Here is a 16,402-nt window from a genome sequence, read left to right as displayed (position 1 = left end):
CGCAAGGCAGCTGAAGGCCCCTTTACACGCTGAGCAAACATGTCAGGGAGGTGCCTCAAGCAGCATAGAAAACATTTTGTCACAATTAAGTGCGTCTCCCTGAACTGAACATTTTAGCTGCTGCTTCCAATGCACAAGTCACTGAGGAAGACAAATCAAATGTAAGAGGCAGGTGAGAAAAGCCATGTTTAGTCTATGGCTTCATTCAAACGCACTTTTTGCTCTGGTAAAACTATTGTGGTTGGGGTATGATTTTTTTTTACCAATATAATTCTACTGGTACAATCCCTAGGGTGGTCACAGCTACACTGGTATAAAGGTGCCTTCTACTAGTATTGTTTATTTTCCTTCTCATAGGGGAATACCTATACAGCATAAAGCACATTTATAGTAATATCACCACATCCACATTAGGGAGACCATACCAATATAATTTTTGCATGTGGACAAAGCCTAAGAATCTGAGTGTAGCAAAATCTCTTCTACATCAGCTGCCCCATTTCTTCCTCATCTGCCACATATGTGGGCCAAAACACACTTCTGTGTCCCATGGAAACCCAAAGAAAATGTTGCCAGGGCCGCACTGAGGAGCCGGCGATCAACACTTCAGAGACCATCACTGACTATTATTATTTGTATCATGGGAGCACGTCTGAGGTTCAAAAGAGACAGGACTAGAACCCAGAGCTGTAGGGTGTATGATGCCTCCAGTCTGCTCCCCAGTCGTCGTGGCAGGACTCCCCAGTCGTCGTGGCAGGATTCCCCAGTCGTCGTGGTAGCGCGATGCTTATACATGCAGTTAAGATAAAGACCACAGGAAGTGCTACTGTGGAAGGCCAGACTGACATCTTCCCTCGTGGCCCCCTGATTGGTATAGGTACTAGTATCACCCAGGAAGTGTCTGTGCAATGAAGTGGGCTTCCCTGCCAACAGTAGCGATGGACCTGTCTCTCAGCTTGCTCTTGGACGCCTGACCCCAGTTTGGACCCTTGGCTTCCAGCCTTGAACTCTGAATCTGACCCCTGGCTTTGATACCAGGGCTCTGGCTCCAGCTCTGCCCCCTGGTTTCAGTACTTGGACTCCGACACTGGCTTTGACGCCTTGTTTTGGTACTTGGGGTCTGACTCTAGGCTTTGGCGTTTGACCTCTGACTCTGTCTATGGATCCTGGCTTTGCCTCTCGAATCCTGGCTCTGTTCCGGCCTCCTAGGGCCCTGACACCAGTCCCAAACTCAGGCTTTTAGACTCTGACTCTGGTTCTGACCCTTGACTGAAGCCCCTGGATTCTGGCATTGGCCCTGACCACTAGGCCTGGCCACGTAAACCCCAGTCATGACAGCATCTCCAGGCTCTAATGCAGATTAAGGCCCTACTGTGTTAGGTGCTGTGCAAACACATTGTACAGTTTTCAGGGCAGGGACAGTATTTTACTATCTAACTAGACAAGAAAGATGAAAGGAAATAGAAAGGAAATTATGTATTGTTTGTATAATAGTGGCACCTAGAACAGATCCCCATTGTGCTAGGCACTGTACAAACACAGAACAAAAAGACAGTCCCCGCCCCAAAGAATTTACAGTCTAAATATCAGCTCCATTTTACAGCTAGGGGAGTCAGTCCCAGTGAGATTAAATGATTTGCCCTAGGTCACAATTGTGGCAAAGCTGAGAATTGAATCTAGTTCTCCTGCTTCCCATTCCACTGCTGTAACTGCACGGCCATCCTTTCTTACACTGATCTCCTACTACAGGCTCCAGCAGCAAAGGAGTAAACTATTTGCCTGATTTGGTTCTGGTGTTTGAAATAGACACACAGCGTCAGCTGATAGTTATGCTTCCATTTGTGCTAAGGTTCTTAGAAATGTATTTACTACTTTTTGGAAACATCCAAAGCTGCCACCATCTCCTCAGTATTAAACACGAGTCCCAGCATTTCTATATCCTTAATGCCTTGCGCCTCATGATAACAAGCCATTCATTACTCCACTAAATCGCCAGTACAGTGCTAAACACGCCAATCTGTGCACATAGCAGGGCGTGCTTTGATTAAAAGCAAACAAAGCATAACAGGAAGTGTTCTCTCTCCGCCTCTTTTCCGGCAGCTCAGTTTTGACAGTTCTCCAGCCATTTGAGAGCCCTTCTCTGAATGGTTCTTCAGCCAGGATCTGAGGCTGCTGGATTGTAAAACAAAACTAATTTCAGGGGAAAAGCCTGGTCTAGAATGAACAAAGAGAACCATTTATTTTAAATAGGTAAATGTGGCCATTTTGATTTTCAGCTTGTTTAAGATTTATCAGATTTCTCTGAATGCTAAGTAATGTAACGAGAAACTGATAAGCTTGAATTAATATGCAAACTAGATACCATTATCTTGGGTTTGAATAGAGACTGGGAGTGGCTGGGTCATTACACATATTGAATCTATTTCCCCATGTTAAGTATCCTCGCACCTTCTTGTCAACTGTCTAAATGGGCCAACTTGATTATCACTACAAAAGTTTTTTTCTCCTGCTGATAATAGCTCATCTTAATTAATTAGCCTCTTACTCCACTTTTTCATGTTCTCTGTATGTATATATATACATCTTCTTACTATATGTTCCATTCTATGCATCCAATGAAGTGAGCTGTAGCTCATGAAAGCTTATGCTCAGATAAATTTGTTAGTTTCTAAGGTGCCACAAGTACTCCTGTTCTTGTTGAGTAATGTATGAAATTCAATTATATGTTTATATATGTTTTATGTTACATTTTTCCGTTCTCATATGCAGAGCTGGCAGCTATGCGTATATGTTTGATGTGTCCCACACTGTTTTAGGTAACTTTTTTTCTCACCATTTAAGGGTTGTGTGGCCTAGGGGTTAGCCCACCTGTCCCATGGCACAGCCCTTTAAGATTTTAGGAGGTCTGAGGTGTGCCAGAGGTCCTGGGAATAAGTAGTGTTTGGAAACAAAACCCATTACTGTCTCTTTAAGGGCCCTGGACCAGAAGCCTTGCAGTGTCCCCCTCTCTCCCAGCCAGCTGGGATAAGCTTTGGGAACAGGACCAGCATATATGCTGCCTCCTCTGGCACAGCAGGGGGGCAGGAGAAGGCTGCCTGTTGAACAATCCAAGCTAGAGGACTAATTTGGGGAATGAGGGCAGCTGAAGGTAAAGCTACTAGAGCCCTGCAGCTGGGCTAAATTACAACCCCTGCTCCAAGGAGGAGAGCTGGGGGACTTGTGTCTTGAGGAGAGAGAGAGAGAAAGAGAGAGAGACTGCCTGCCTGCTGTATGACCCAGCTGCTGCCAAAGAGGCTGGAAAGGGCTTTGAGGAAGCTCCTTTGTAGTTGGTTGGGAAGAAGCCACATGAGGAGACAGAACTTCGGAGCAGGACTAGTGGAGTTCACAGCCACGAGCAGGACACTGACAAACAGGGAAAAACTAGGAACAGCCCAAGGACAGGGCAAGGGATTGGAACAAGCAGTCCCTAGCTGGCTGACACCAGGCTCTTGGGCTGGATCACAGAGGAGAGGGCAGCCCTGGGTTCCCTTATCTCTCCCATAGCAAGAGTGGAAGGACCAGTCTAAGGACTTAAAGCGGCAAAAGACAGATGAGTCCTAAATGGGGGCTGAAGGTCTGGCATGAAGACTCTGGGTTTCTGTTTGTACTTTTTCTGTTATCCCGGAAGGGGACTGAATGAAAGGTGGCCTGTCTGGAGGCCCAGGCCACAGAAGCAGCAGACTGCTACAACTGCAGAATGACAGACGACAACAGGTGCTAGAGCAGACCAGAGTGGCATGCGAGAGCACTCTGGCGGTGGGTATGCCCTGTGACGATTGGCTAGTAATGATATTTTAAATCTACATAAAGCTTTTCATCCCAAAATGCTTTGCAAATTATATGTACCAAGCACCTCTGAAATGCAGTCACCACTGCAGTGGAGAGCAGTAGTCAGCTCACATGCCACAGCACAGAGGAGGGGAAACTAGACAGACAAAACCCAACAGGGGGACCTCATCCAGGCAGCTGGAATTATTTATCACATCCTCATTTACAAAGAAAGGGGTCTGTCTCTACCTTGCAAATTGTATGGAAAACCCAATGAGAGCTAGGCTCATCCACACAGCCATAAGCCAGCAATGGAGCGTTTATAGGAACATTGAATTTACAGTGGTAGATGGATCATTAATCCATTCAGTCTGGGATCCTGTGTTAATCAGTAGCCAATATCAGCAGTGGTTGGGAATTTTTTTATTCAACTTTTTTCTTCTGCAAATACAGATTCATCAAAACTAAAACTGTTCTCAGGAAAAGGTCGGTTTGGGTGAATTTCCTGTTTTGAAATTGTTTTGAAAAGGGCAAAACAGGATGTTTTGATAAAGTTCCAGTTTTTGGCTCAACATGACTTTTTTGTTCCAAAATTTAAGTTAAATTTATAGGGAAACTTTTAATTTAAAAAGTCAGCATCAGAACACCTGACACGGCTACAACAACACTGCATACAACATTGAAACAAAACATTTTGAAATTATTGAAATAATCTTTTTGGATTTTCAGTTCTCAAAAATGTTCAAGATTTTGACTTTTCGTCTTGTTTTGGGACAGGACAAATTTTTGAAATCATGGAAATGCTTGCAGGACAGGAAAATCATACTGTACCCAGCTCTAGCCAATATCTTCAAAGGAAAGTGAGAATCTCCTAGAATGTATTTAGTAGTATATTGTGTGATATGTATATGTGGGACGATGGCAGGTATGATCAATTTATACCCCGAAGTTTGACACTGGATTATACTTATGAATAATTACAAATTTTACAAGTTTATTGCATTTCATTACAAAGTACTGCTCATTAAATTATAAATCACGCTTCAATATCCAGCCACCCAAATACTTTCCTTTACTTTCACAAAAGGAAAAACCTACTCTAGCTAAATGTAGGCTGATCTGAGGGCAGGCAGGCCACTTCAGACTTGAAATAGAGTGGGGCAGAAGGAAGTGCCCTTTGCAGCACCTCCATGTGGAAGGCACTCATGGTTGTAAACACCATGCACTGCACATAATCTGTGATGAATATAAGGGAGTTTAAGTGTAGGAAGCAAAATATGGTGACTAAGCAGGCACACTCCTAATCAGCCCCACTCAAACATGACTTCAATGCCATTAATATGCTGAGACAGCTGTACGGTATAATGGGAATTAGTTAAACCCGCAGACTGCTGCAAAACACAACACAAAGGGGGTCCTGGTGAAATCTGATGTCGCTTCCTCTGCACCACTTTACCATATGCTTAAAGACTGGTGGGAAAGCAAGTTCGCAACAGAACATTTCCCACCACCGGCTGCTCTGACTGCTCCTTCGTTTGCCTCTGCTGCAGCAGTGGAGACTGCTTGTCTCCCTTTCAAAGTATTAATGTTACCTCCATTTGTGGTACGGGTTGGTGGGGAAGACACCAGTGGTTGGTTAAATGTGCGATCGCGTGCCGTGCCAGCTAGCGTTGTGAAATCCTATCACTCTGGGTTTTCTGAGTTTTAAATCTCCCCCACCTGGGAAAGAGTAGGGTGACCAGATCGCAAGAGTGAAATATCAGGACACATTGGGCAAGCAGGTGGGTGAGGGGGGAGAAAGAGAGCCACAGATGCACAGCCCTGACTGGAGCTATGAGAGGGGGTGCACAGCCCTAGGAAGCTGCAAGAGGGGTGTACGGCCCCTCCTGCAGCCCGCACCACAAGCCACGGGCATCTGTTACCCGGGGTTCTTTCAACTCCAAGCTCTTGGTAACTTTTACTCTGTGCGAGGTGGTGTCAGGAAATAAATAAGGGGAGACACGGCCGTCCGACCGATAGATGGCTGGCACACACAGGACAACACAAGAGTGCTTTCACTTAAAGCTAAACTTTACTTAGTCTCAAGCACTTATACACACATCCGCAAGAGGTTAGTAAAACAACCCCAACCCTTGATAATTACCAAAGCTGAGTGTGGCTCTTGAATGGCACAGCGGCAGCCCGTCTGCCCCTGGGAAACACAAGATGCATCCAGAGAGAGAGAGACTCCAGTCCTGAAGAGTCCCCCTACCTCAAACTTTTTCCCCTTATTTATACATTAGTAATAGAATGATATGTTCCTTAAAGCAAACTTGTTAAGTAAGCAGTTTCAATGGTCAAGCGAGAGGTTCCTTCGGATTATCAATTAACCAGGTGTGGATTTTTCCAGAGTTTGCAGCCGTGAGGCCCCAATAGACATTCCTGGGGCACATCCTGCTCTTCTAAGATGCATGTAACAGCAACTTCAATAAAATTCTTACCAGGAAGGACGCAAGGTCAAGCTGTCCTCTCTGTGGCACCCCCTCCTGCCTTGGTTAAGCTAAGCCTGCTGACTTGGCTAATTTACAGCCTGCTGACTTGGCTGCTTTTAGCAATAAGCCATAGTGGTTTCAGGCACTTTACTGGTTTGCCAAAGTCTCCCCATACACAAGGACTCATGGCCCCAGCTCCAGACCCCAGCAGAAGCCACTGGGCCAGGAGCACAGGTTTCCCCTCCCTTCCTCCCAGTGCCCTTCCCCACAACCCCACCACCACAACTAAACAATGCCCCACACAGACCCCCACTGTCCAGTGCCCTGACACACAAAGATCTCCCCCACCGCCCAGCACCCCCCAACAGGCCCCCACTGCCTAGCACCCCAAAACACACAAACCACCCTGTGGTGGGGTGGTGCCCCACCCCCTGAGAAGAAGGGCTGAACCAGGCCAGAGAGGCTGTACAGACCCACAGCAGCCAATCAGAGATGGCCCGGGGAGAGCCAATCAGGGCAGGGGAAGAGGCAGACAATCAGAGCCAGCATAGGCCCTATATAAAGGCTGCCGAGCAAAGAGCAAGGCAGTCTCTCCCTGGTGGTCAAGGGAGGAGGACTGGCTCCTGAGCTGAAAGGTAGCACCTGGGATAGAGCAGTTCTGGGGAAGGGCAGAAGGAGCTTGTATGTGCATAATGAATTGATCAATAATCACCATGTCCAAGTGTTTAAACTGGTGGCAAGTAAACCTCAAATCAAGAATAAGCTGCATAAAATGGCAACAGAATTTTTTCCTGAACACTTCTGGAGATGTAACAGACCACAATATCCAAAGTCACTGGTGATTTTGGATGTCTCCATTTTTGGGTGTCCAGGTAGAGATGTCTGATTTTCAGAAAGTGCGGAGAACCCATCCTCTGAAAATTGGTCCCCTTTTACATATCTTAATTTTGATACCTCAAATCACTAGCCACATTTGAAAATTTGGGCCAGAAAGTTTGGATAAAGCTGAGATAAGTATCTTCAGGTCATCTCAGAATGGACTGGCATCCACCTGCAATGCAACAGGGTTTATCAAACCAACAGGGGTCAAGTTAGAGTTACTGATTAAGTTGATTGTCAGTGGAGAATTGATAAACTTGCTTTAAAAGACAGATTTTTCTGCTGATTATCCACCACGCTTTACTCTTCCTTCTCCTTACACTGACGCATCCTGTTAAGGATTCTGGGCGGAGATGTCCTGCGACCTTTTCCTGTACTAAGAAGCATTATCATTAGGACTGCCACCAGAGGGAATTCAGGACCCTCCCTCAAATCCTGCAAGTCTTTGCTGGGTCATAATTACCACTGAAGTCAATGGGAGCACTATTGCAGTAAAGTCCATAGGATTTTGCCTTTTTTGTGGATAATAGTCCATTACAAATGGTTGGTTAATAGGTTCATAGATGTCAAGGCCAGAAGGGATCACTGTGAACATCTAGTCTGACGTCCTGTGTAACACAGGCCATAGAACTTCCCCCAAAACAATTCCTACAACATATCTTTGAGAAAAGCATCCAGTCTTGATTTACAAATTTCCAGTGATGGAGAATCCATTATGACCCTGAGTAAATTGTTCCAGTGGTGAATTACTCTCAGTTAACAAGTGTGCATTTTTTCCAGTCTAAATTTGTCTATCTTCAACTTCCAGCCACTGGATCATGTTAGACCTTTCTCTGCTAGACTGAAGAGCCCACTATTAAATATTTGTTCCCCATATAGGTATGTAAAGACTATTATCAATCACCCCTTAACCTCCTCTTTGTTAAACTAAATAGACTGAGCTACTTGAATCTATCAACATAAGCCAGGTTTTCTAAACTTTAATCATTCCCATGGCTCTTCTCTGAATCCTTTCCAATTTATTAACAACCTTCTTGAATTGTGGACTCCAGAACTGGACATAGTATTCCAGCAGTGATCACACCAGTGCCGAATGCAGAGGTAAAATAGCCTCTCTACTACTCGAGATTCTCCTGTTTATGAATTCAATTGTTGCATTTATCCTTTTGGCCACACTGTCACACTGGGAGCTCATGTTCAGCTGATTATCCACCACAACCCCAAATCTCTTTCAGAGTCACTGCTTCCCAGGAGAGAGTCCCCCATCAGATAAGTATGGTCTACATTCTTTGTTCCTAGATGTATACCTTTATATCTAGCCATATTAAAATGCATATTGTTTCCTTGCGCCTAGCTTACTATGCAACCCAGATTGTTCTGTATCAGTGACCTGTCCTCATCATTTACCACTTGCCTAACTTTTGTGTCATCTGCAGACTTTATCAGTGATGATTTTAAATCACCAGTCTAGCTGTCATCTAGGTACTTACAGGATTCCCATCCCTGTAGAGGTATGAATGCTACCTGAGCTTTGCAGTTCCCAGGCTTATCTGTCTCTTATTTTATTAAAACTAGTTTTCCCATCTCTAATCTCATTACCTTTTGTCACTTCTACTGTGACTTTGCCTTGGCACAGGGCAAGCAGTGGCAGAACCTGATGCTGATGCATGGCATGGCAGGGAGAGAAGGATATAATATGACAGAGCGACACTGCTGGGAAGAAAGCATTCTATTTGCAAATCACACACTGTTTCCACAATCTGTCCGTGGTCAGGCCATGCTTATTGTGATGGATAGAAGCAGAGTGAACAAAAGCCATCTCCATGAACTGGCAGGCTTCATGTTGCACAGAAACATAGAAATGACACATAGGCAGTTCAATGCGCAGGGGTTGAAGTGGGCTGGCTCTTGGCATCCCAGAGAGCTGGTACGTTCATTGGGAAGCTGCCATCTGGTACACTGGAAGCTTTCATTACAATTAAATAAATAGTGATTATGCTTGCAAAGGTGACCTTCCAAACATGAGACAAGTGTAAACCGATGTAGCTGATTCTGCAGATAGCCTGACATAACAGCGCTGAAAGGTGAGACCTGTTCATACTCGCTTTGATGTTGAACTCTGTGCCCTTACAACGGCCACTTAACTGTCAATATAGTGAACTCTTTCACTGCTGCTCATACATGGACGAGAGATACAAGTCAGGCTGATGTCCCACGCACAGCGTGTAAGAAAGAAGAGGATTCATGACTCTGAAGATCTGTACAATCGACAGTGAGTGGACTCTTATTCTGGCACTTCTTGTGGGTGTTTCAAATAGGCAGAGCACAATTTGTGAGTGGAGCCTGGAAGGAACCCACTGCTTTGTATTCTCCATTTTCCTGCCACAAACCTGAGGCTATCAAGTGTCTGTCTTAAGGAGGCAAAACTCTTGAGCCTATCTGAATCCATGGACTTCTGATGGCAATGTTGCTTGAGCCTGGCTCACCCGCTTGCAAGTTCTTTATCTCCAGCAAATGAAGTTCTGACAACAATTGCAAAATTAAGCACTAAGGGCTAGATGTTCATCCTGCGATCTGCCCCGAATCACAATTCATTCCCTGATTCTCCCAGCATGGTGGCTCAGCTGTATTGGTCAGCACATAGGAGAAGGGGAGACAGGTTCCAAGTCTCCACCCACTTCCTGCTCCTGCATACTAACTCCCCATCCATCTGCACAGGAGATGAAGGAGGAACCCAGTGATGGCTGCTCCAGTCACTGTAACCCACAAAGTGGGTCACTCATGCAAGGGTATAATGGGGTACTTTATACCCTATTGCTGCCTTACATGGGCATGTAGGCATCAATTGTAAGCCAGTGTAAGTGAAGATAACATCACAGGTGTTTTGCCTGACTAAGGAGTGCCAAAAAGGACTTTCTGCCTTGAGTTACGCCAGTGTAGGTCCATTGACAATGAAGTTACCAGAGCTACACTGGCTGACATTGGGGGCTTGTCTACACAGTACTTAACTTGCCAGTAATATTAGACCATTGGTCTACAGGAGTGTTCCCAAAGTGCAGCTTGATAAAGGGACCCTGCAGGGCTCAGATGTGAAAATGTTGTTGTCCACTAGCCCCTTTGCTAAGGGAGCCCACAAAACCTGCCTCTATGTGCTGCTGACCTGCTCATAAGATCATCCATGTGGGCCTGTAATTTCTTCTTTCTCTTTTAAACCATTAGATGAGGGCTTCCTGCAGAGAATAAGATGGAAGGCGCTGTCTGCACGCACCTACCCAGCAGGAAACACTAAACACAATTCAACAGGGCCAGAAATTTATTTCACGGCCATAAAATCAGATTTTTAAAAGTGTATTTTGGGCAGTAACCGGAGCCAAGAGCTGGAATATTAATTGGATATCCATCTCACCATAGACAGCTGACCTTGGGACAGACTGCTTGAATATCTCTGGCTGTGATTTGTGCCCTCAATTAATGTATTTGATGCTCATCTGGTCTCTTGGCTGCCTGCATTCCCACTATATGGGCAACTTCGAATCGCACTCGGCCAGCAACACCAGAGGAAACCTGGGCTTTCTTGGGTTTCAAGGAAGGGTGAAGATACTGTAGGTAACCCTGCTGTGAGTGAAGGTTTGCAATGTTGGCTTTAAGAGAGAAGACAATTTGCTTTTGCAAGATGCTCCTTGCATAGCTAATCCTGCTAGGATCCATGTAGTGACAGCAATTTACATTTAGATAACACTTTTCATCCAACATAAAGGGCACCAGGTCAGCTACTGGGGATGAAACTCAATGAACTGCCTCTTTATTAGATTTTCCAGTCCCAAATTGTCTCCCAGGACACTTCAGCATCTCTTGCTCAAAGCCCCCTCTGGTACTACTATAGCTCACATACAGTGGCTCACATGGACTGTGTTCTTTTTCCTGCTTCTCTCTCCAGCAAGTTGATTGAAAGGCTGGTTGGTCTGTGATAGGCAAACCAGTCTGTGTGATGTGACAGCTGGCCCAGGTTGTGGGCTCTCCAACCAAACATGAACTGTTGTGCTGGATTCACAAGCATTTCCTTCCACTGCAGGGGCTCGGTGTGTGTTGCTCCAGCTTCTGGATCTCTGTGTGAAAATGTGCACAGAAACCATTCCTCTTTTCTTGAGCTGTTTCAGCTGCTGACAAAGCTATTCTGACAACTATTTCAAGCCTTGGATAAAAATCCACTGCCCTGATGCTGTTAAATTGTGTCGAGCAGGCTTGTAATTACTGACCCAAAAAAAACCTGCGTTAAAAGAACATTATTAGGGTTGCAAAGTCAAGCACTCAAAAGTTAGGCAATTCCAGTCTTAAGGTGCAGTCTTAATTCGGCCCCCTTGTTCATGTGCATTCTGATACTATCTTTAATTACATGATCACATACTATTTTATCCATAGGACCCTTGCCTCGTTCCGTGCACAGATTGCGCAGTCATCATTTACCAAGCAGCTATTCAATATTTCATTGTTCAGAGCGTGGCCCCATGACTTATTTACTGCGCACTATTCAAAGCCTGCTCTGAAGACAGAATTATCAATTTCCTCCTGGGTTTTACTATGACGCTTATCACAAAGGTGTCTGCGTGCTAGTCAAATATTAATTAATTTATCTTCACAACACTTGTGAAATGAATGGGTATTACCCTCACTTTGCAGATGGGGAACTGAGGCACAGAGGGATTAAGATCAAAAGTATCTACTAATTTGGGGGGTCCAGTTTGAGAAAACTAGGACCACCTAATTTTTTTCGGAGTACTTAACATTAGATCGCATTTCATATGTTCAAAGCACAGCCCCCATGGACTTCAGTCCTCGCTGTGAGTGCTCAGCACCTCTGCAAATCATACCCAGAGTCTCAGATTGGGGCACCTGATGAGGAACAAACCATTAGTGAAAAAGTTTGGTTTCAGTGACTTGCTTAGCATCACATAGGAACTCTGGGGCAGAAGCAGGGAGAGAATCCAGTTCTCTGGGGCAGCATTAAGCTGACTTAACCATGAGACCCTCCTCTCTCTTCCTACAACCCACTGCCTCAGATATGACGCACCATCCAACTTCTGCAACAAATAAAGCAGGGGCTTAGAGGCAACAATCTCCTTCACTTCACAACCCTGACCAGGCCCATCCCATGCGCAGAATGAGGCTGAGTCCTGTAACACACTCTTTTGCCCATTTCCCCTCAAGCACAAGCCTTTCTGCTCTGTCCCCTCTAACCTGTCCCAGTTCCAGTTCTGTCTTTTTTCACCTCTGCTCTTTGGCCCAGTCCCGGCTCCTCACCTAGCCAGCCCCAATCTCTACTTCTCAGATTTCTCATCCCCATCTCTTTGCCGAGCAAGTCCTAATCTCCCCCCTCAAAACTCCTCATGGGATCTGTCACTCTCCCCAACCAAGGCTTCCAGATGCCCTCCCCGCCCACATTTCCCCATCTCCATTGGCTCCTGGTCCCAATCTCCCTCGTCAGATTCCTTATCCAATCTCACTGCCTCCCCAGCACCTGGTCTGTTCCCACTCCCACCTCCCCACGCTGGTTCCTCATCAGATCTTTCTCCCTTCCCCCATCACCTGCTCCTACCTGCTACACTCTTTAATTACATGATCAGTCCCAGGATGCTGAGGAGAGGATAAAAGGGGAGTTATGGAGACACAGGCACCCTGCACACATCCATTAAAATGGGAGTGAATATAACACTGGTGCAGGCGAAGTAGAGGTAACACGAGATCAGTGCAGGGCAGGCAGACTTTGGGCAAGGCTCCCTGTACAGCTCTGCCAAACCAGGTTGGTGCAATGCTGAACTGAGACCAAATGAAACATTCTGACATTTCTGAACCAAAAACTTCTGTGTTCCACCAAAAAAATCGATATTCTGACTTTTTATCCAATCGCTGTCAAAATACGGGAATTTCCCAGGGGACAGAAATTCCAATCAGCTCTGCTTCCAACCTTCTCAGGCACCTGGGGCTGACTTTTTCGAGGAAGTGCAGCCCCTTTAGGCCTGCTCCCTGCTGAAAAGGGGCCACAAAGCCACTGGAAGAGCCCACCGGGGAAGTTCTCTGATGTAGAGGGAGTCCTTGGCCAATCCAGGGTCAACATAGAGGACTTTGCATGGCTGGGGCATCCTCACAGCCCAGCTATATCCAGCTGCTGAAACTCTATATGGGCTGGCACACAAGTTAGAGCAACCCCCAGGGCTGCTCTCTCTGCAACAGGGCCTCTCCCTGCCCCTGACAGCCCCACCACAGGAGAGGCACACAGTCACCTTTGCACTTCTGCTTTGATCCCCAGACGACGCACAGTTCAGCTACGCCCCCACATGCCACAATGATGGGTGTAATATAGACAGACTAGCAACCCCTTTTTCATTCCAGTCCAGAAGCTCTCTTGAGAACAGATTGCCAAGGTGCGTGCTGCTGGTTTTGTGACAGATAAACAAAGAACAGAGGCTGAGGTCACCAAATAGATTGTCTAGCTCCAGCCCCACACAGTGTAAGCTCAGAGATCCATCAATAGCCCAGGCCAGAAAGGACATTTTATTAACATCTAGTCTGACTTCGTGCATCACACAGACCAGAGCTCACATGCACTAGAAAAAGCCATAGTTGACTAAATCAGACATCAGCACTGACAACCAAATTATTCCTTCCCCACCCCTCCCCCTTTGGACAAGAAAAGTCACTTCCAGAAAATTCCTTAACACGAGCTACAGGTGGCCACCCGGGATTTACAGAGCCAGTTCTTAACTGACGGTAACCTTAATCTGAGCCTCCATATTCTAGCAAAATGTGGTAAAAGATGATAAGGTGAAGCATCAATCAAGAGGAGATGAAGCACAACTAATTGACTTACCTGGATTATTTCAAAAAGGGTGGGGTTTTTTCCTCATTGGTGACTTTGCTGGAGCTGAAAATGCATCTGTGTCTCTCACTCTTGCTCTTGTTTTGAGTGTCTTCACCTAATTTCTTTTAAAGATATGGTTTGAAGCCAGGAGACTTCATGCTCAGTGACTCAAAAATATATTGAGCATATGAAAAATAGGGAATTAGTGAATCTCAATGCATAACACATTGTTACTGCATAGGATTTCCTGTTTGTCAGTGGGGAAAAATAGACCTGCAAGATGCAAAACTTGAATGAATGAATAAAAAAAAAGTCATGAATAACATTTACCTACTAAACACCACAAAGTTTTACAAAGGTACAAACTTCAGCATATAAGGCACAAGTTAGCAATGGGAAAGGAGGTATGGTTTGTCTTCCAGTGCCCTCTCCGTTTCTCTGCTGGTGAATTTCAAGTTGGACCTGAGCCCCACAGTTACTGTGTAATTGCATCCAGGGTGTTCGTTGAGGCCCATCTCCAGTAAACGCCCCCCCCCCCACCCACCCACATTGGACCAGCTGTTTAGAGGTCAGCTGCAGAGAGGAAAGGGGGAGAATGAGAAGCCCCAAGTCATAACGCACTTGTGAGACAGAGCATTCATAGGACAACATGGCTACCTGTGAGGCTTTAAGAGCTACTTGCTATCAGTATACACTTTAGCAACCAGTAACATGGGGAGGGAGGGCAAGGATATTGAAGCATTCAAGATTTTCTGGTTCAACAACTGGTGCTCTGAGGAGCCAGCCCACTGGTCTAGAGCCATACCATGCACTGGGAGCTGAGCTGAAGATTCAGCCTCTTCTTTCAACAGTCGGGCCATTTCAGATTAGGATTGCTATAGAGGCAGTTCTCCAAAGCCATTGGAGGGAAATTGAGAGGAGCACCCAGAGTGCTCACAGCATTGGAGGCTATGAAGTAAGCTGTGCCCAGTCTTCCTTAGCTAGAAGGACAGCCAGGCAAAAAAGGTTTCTATTTTTTAGTAATGAGGGAGCCCACAGGAACGTTTTATTTCTTTTCTCTACCCTTTCAAACCAATACACAGGCGAAGAGCAAAGGGAAAGATCAATGCGTTGCTGGATAAATTCTGACCACTACTATACAGAGGTCTATAAAATCACGAATGGTGTGGAGACAGTGAAGAGGGAAGTGTTTATTCCTTCATATAACACACAAACCAGGAATCTCACTATGAATTTAATAGGCAGCAGGTGTAAAACTAACATGACATACTTCTTCACACAACGCTCAGAACTTGTTGCCAGGGGATGTTGTGAAGGCCAAAAGTATAATTGGTTCCAAAAAAAAAAAAACTAGATCAGTTCACAGGGCAGAGGTCCACCAATGTCTAATAGCCAAGATAGTCAGAGATGCAAACCTCCATGCTCTTGCTGTCCCTAAACCTCTGATTGCCAGAAGCTGGGCCTGGACAGCAGGGGATGGATCACTCAGTAATTTGACCTGTTCTGTTCATTCCTTCTGCAGCATCTGGCATTGGCCATTGCTGGAAGACAGGATACTGCGCTAGATAGAATTTTGGTCGGACCCAACATGGCCATTCTTATGTTCTTATATAATACACCTGTTTGTTACATCCACCAATCTATTTATGTAGTCCTTGCAACTTGTTCTTATATGGTTAATTTTCTAGCAAGCAACTGCTTCACCAACTAGGAGCTAGCAGTTATTGTCGTGGGTAGCTAGAAGCTCGGCCTCTGGGTGGTTTTGACACAGGGCAGAATTCCTTCAGAGTAGGAAACTGCACAGAGCACTGTGTTTAGAAACCTCTTTATAATATATTAACAAGACTGGTGTGCCAAGTGAAAAGGCATATAATACTATTTGTCAGGCTTAACTAGACTGAAGTAACAGTAGAGAAGGGTTGGATATTTCCACGGTTTTCTTTTTAATTTTTCTTTTCTGTTTTACATGTCACCTTTTATTTTAATTGGTATGTGTCTTATCTCTATAACTTATTTGTATGATGTTCATCTTTTGTCAGTGATGAAGTACCAGCATAGTACACCACCCATTAGAACTGAATGGATGGTCTTTTAATTGATCATTAAGCTTTTTTTAAATAGGAGATTTATCTAGGAAAAAATTAAATAAAATAAACCCTATCTAGAAAGAGTGCTAATTTTATACAATTAACGGGGATTGTCTCCAAGGCCATAATCACACTGAAAAGACTCAGAGCTGAACTCCAGCCCTGCACTTGCCACTGAGCACTTGCTGAAATGTTTGTGAAAGCCAAAGGAAATAATGGGAGGTATTACTGCTGAAACAAAATGTCAAAACATTTCAAAATTTTCCAAACAGAACATCTGAAGATGAAAAAGTCAAAATGAA

The 16,402-nt window shown here is 45.1% G+C and overlaps 1 long non-coding RNA gene across 1 annotated transcript in view; it reads right to left on the bottom strand.

The window, feature by feature from the left end:
* LOC311525999 overlaps nucleotides 1–14,138 on the bottom strand; it is a 135,149-nt gene extending 121,011 nt beyond the window's left edge. Inside the window, exon 1 of the long non-coding RNA XR_014712923.1 lies at nucleotides 14,023–14,138. This is a non-coding gene — a long non-coding RNA (uncharacterized lncRNA). The remainder of the gene's footprint in view (nucleotides 1–14,022) is intronic.
* Between the last annotated feature and the right edge of the window lie 2,264 nt (nucleotides 14,139–16,402).

The sequence above is a fragment of the Lepidochelys olivacea genome (genome assembly GCF_965140295.1).
Source record: "Lepidochelys olivacea isolate rLepOli2 genome assembly, chromosome: 9".
Lineage (NCBI taxonomy): Eukaryota > Metazoa > Chordata > Testudines > Cheloniidae > Lepidochelys > Lepidochelys olivacea.
Note: the sequence above shows the minus strand (reverse complement) of the source record. Positions and strands in the feature narration are given on the sequence as shown.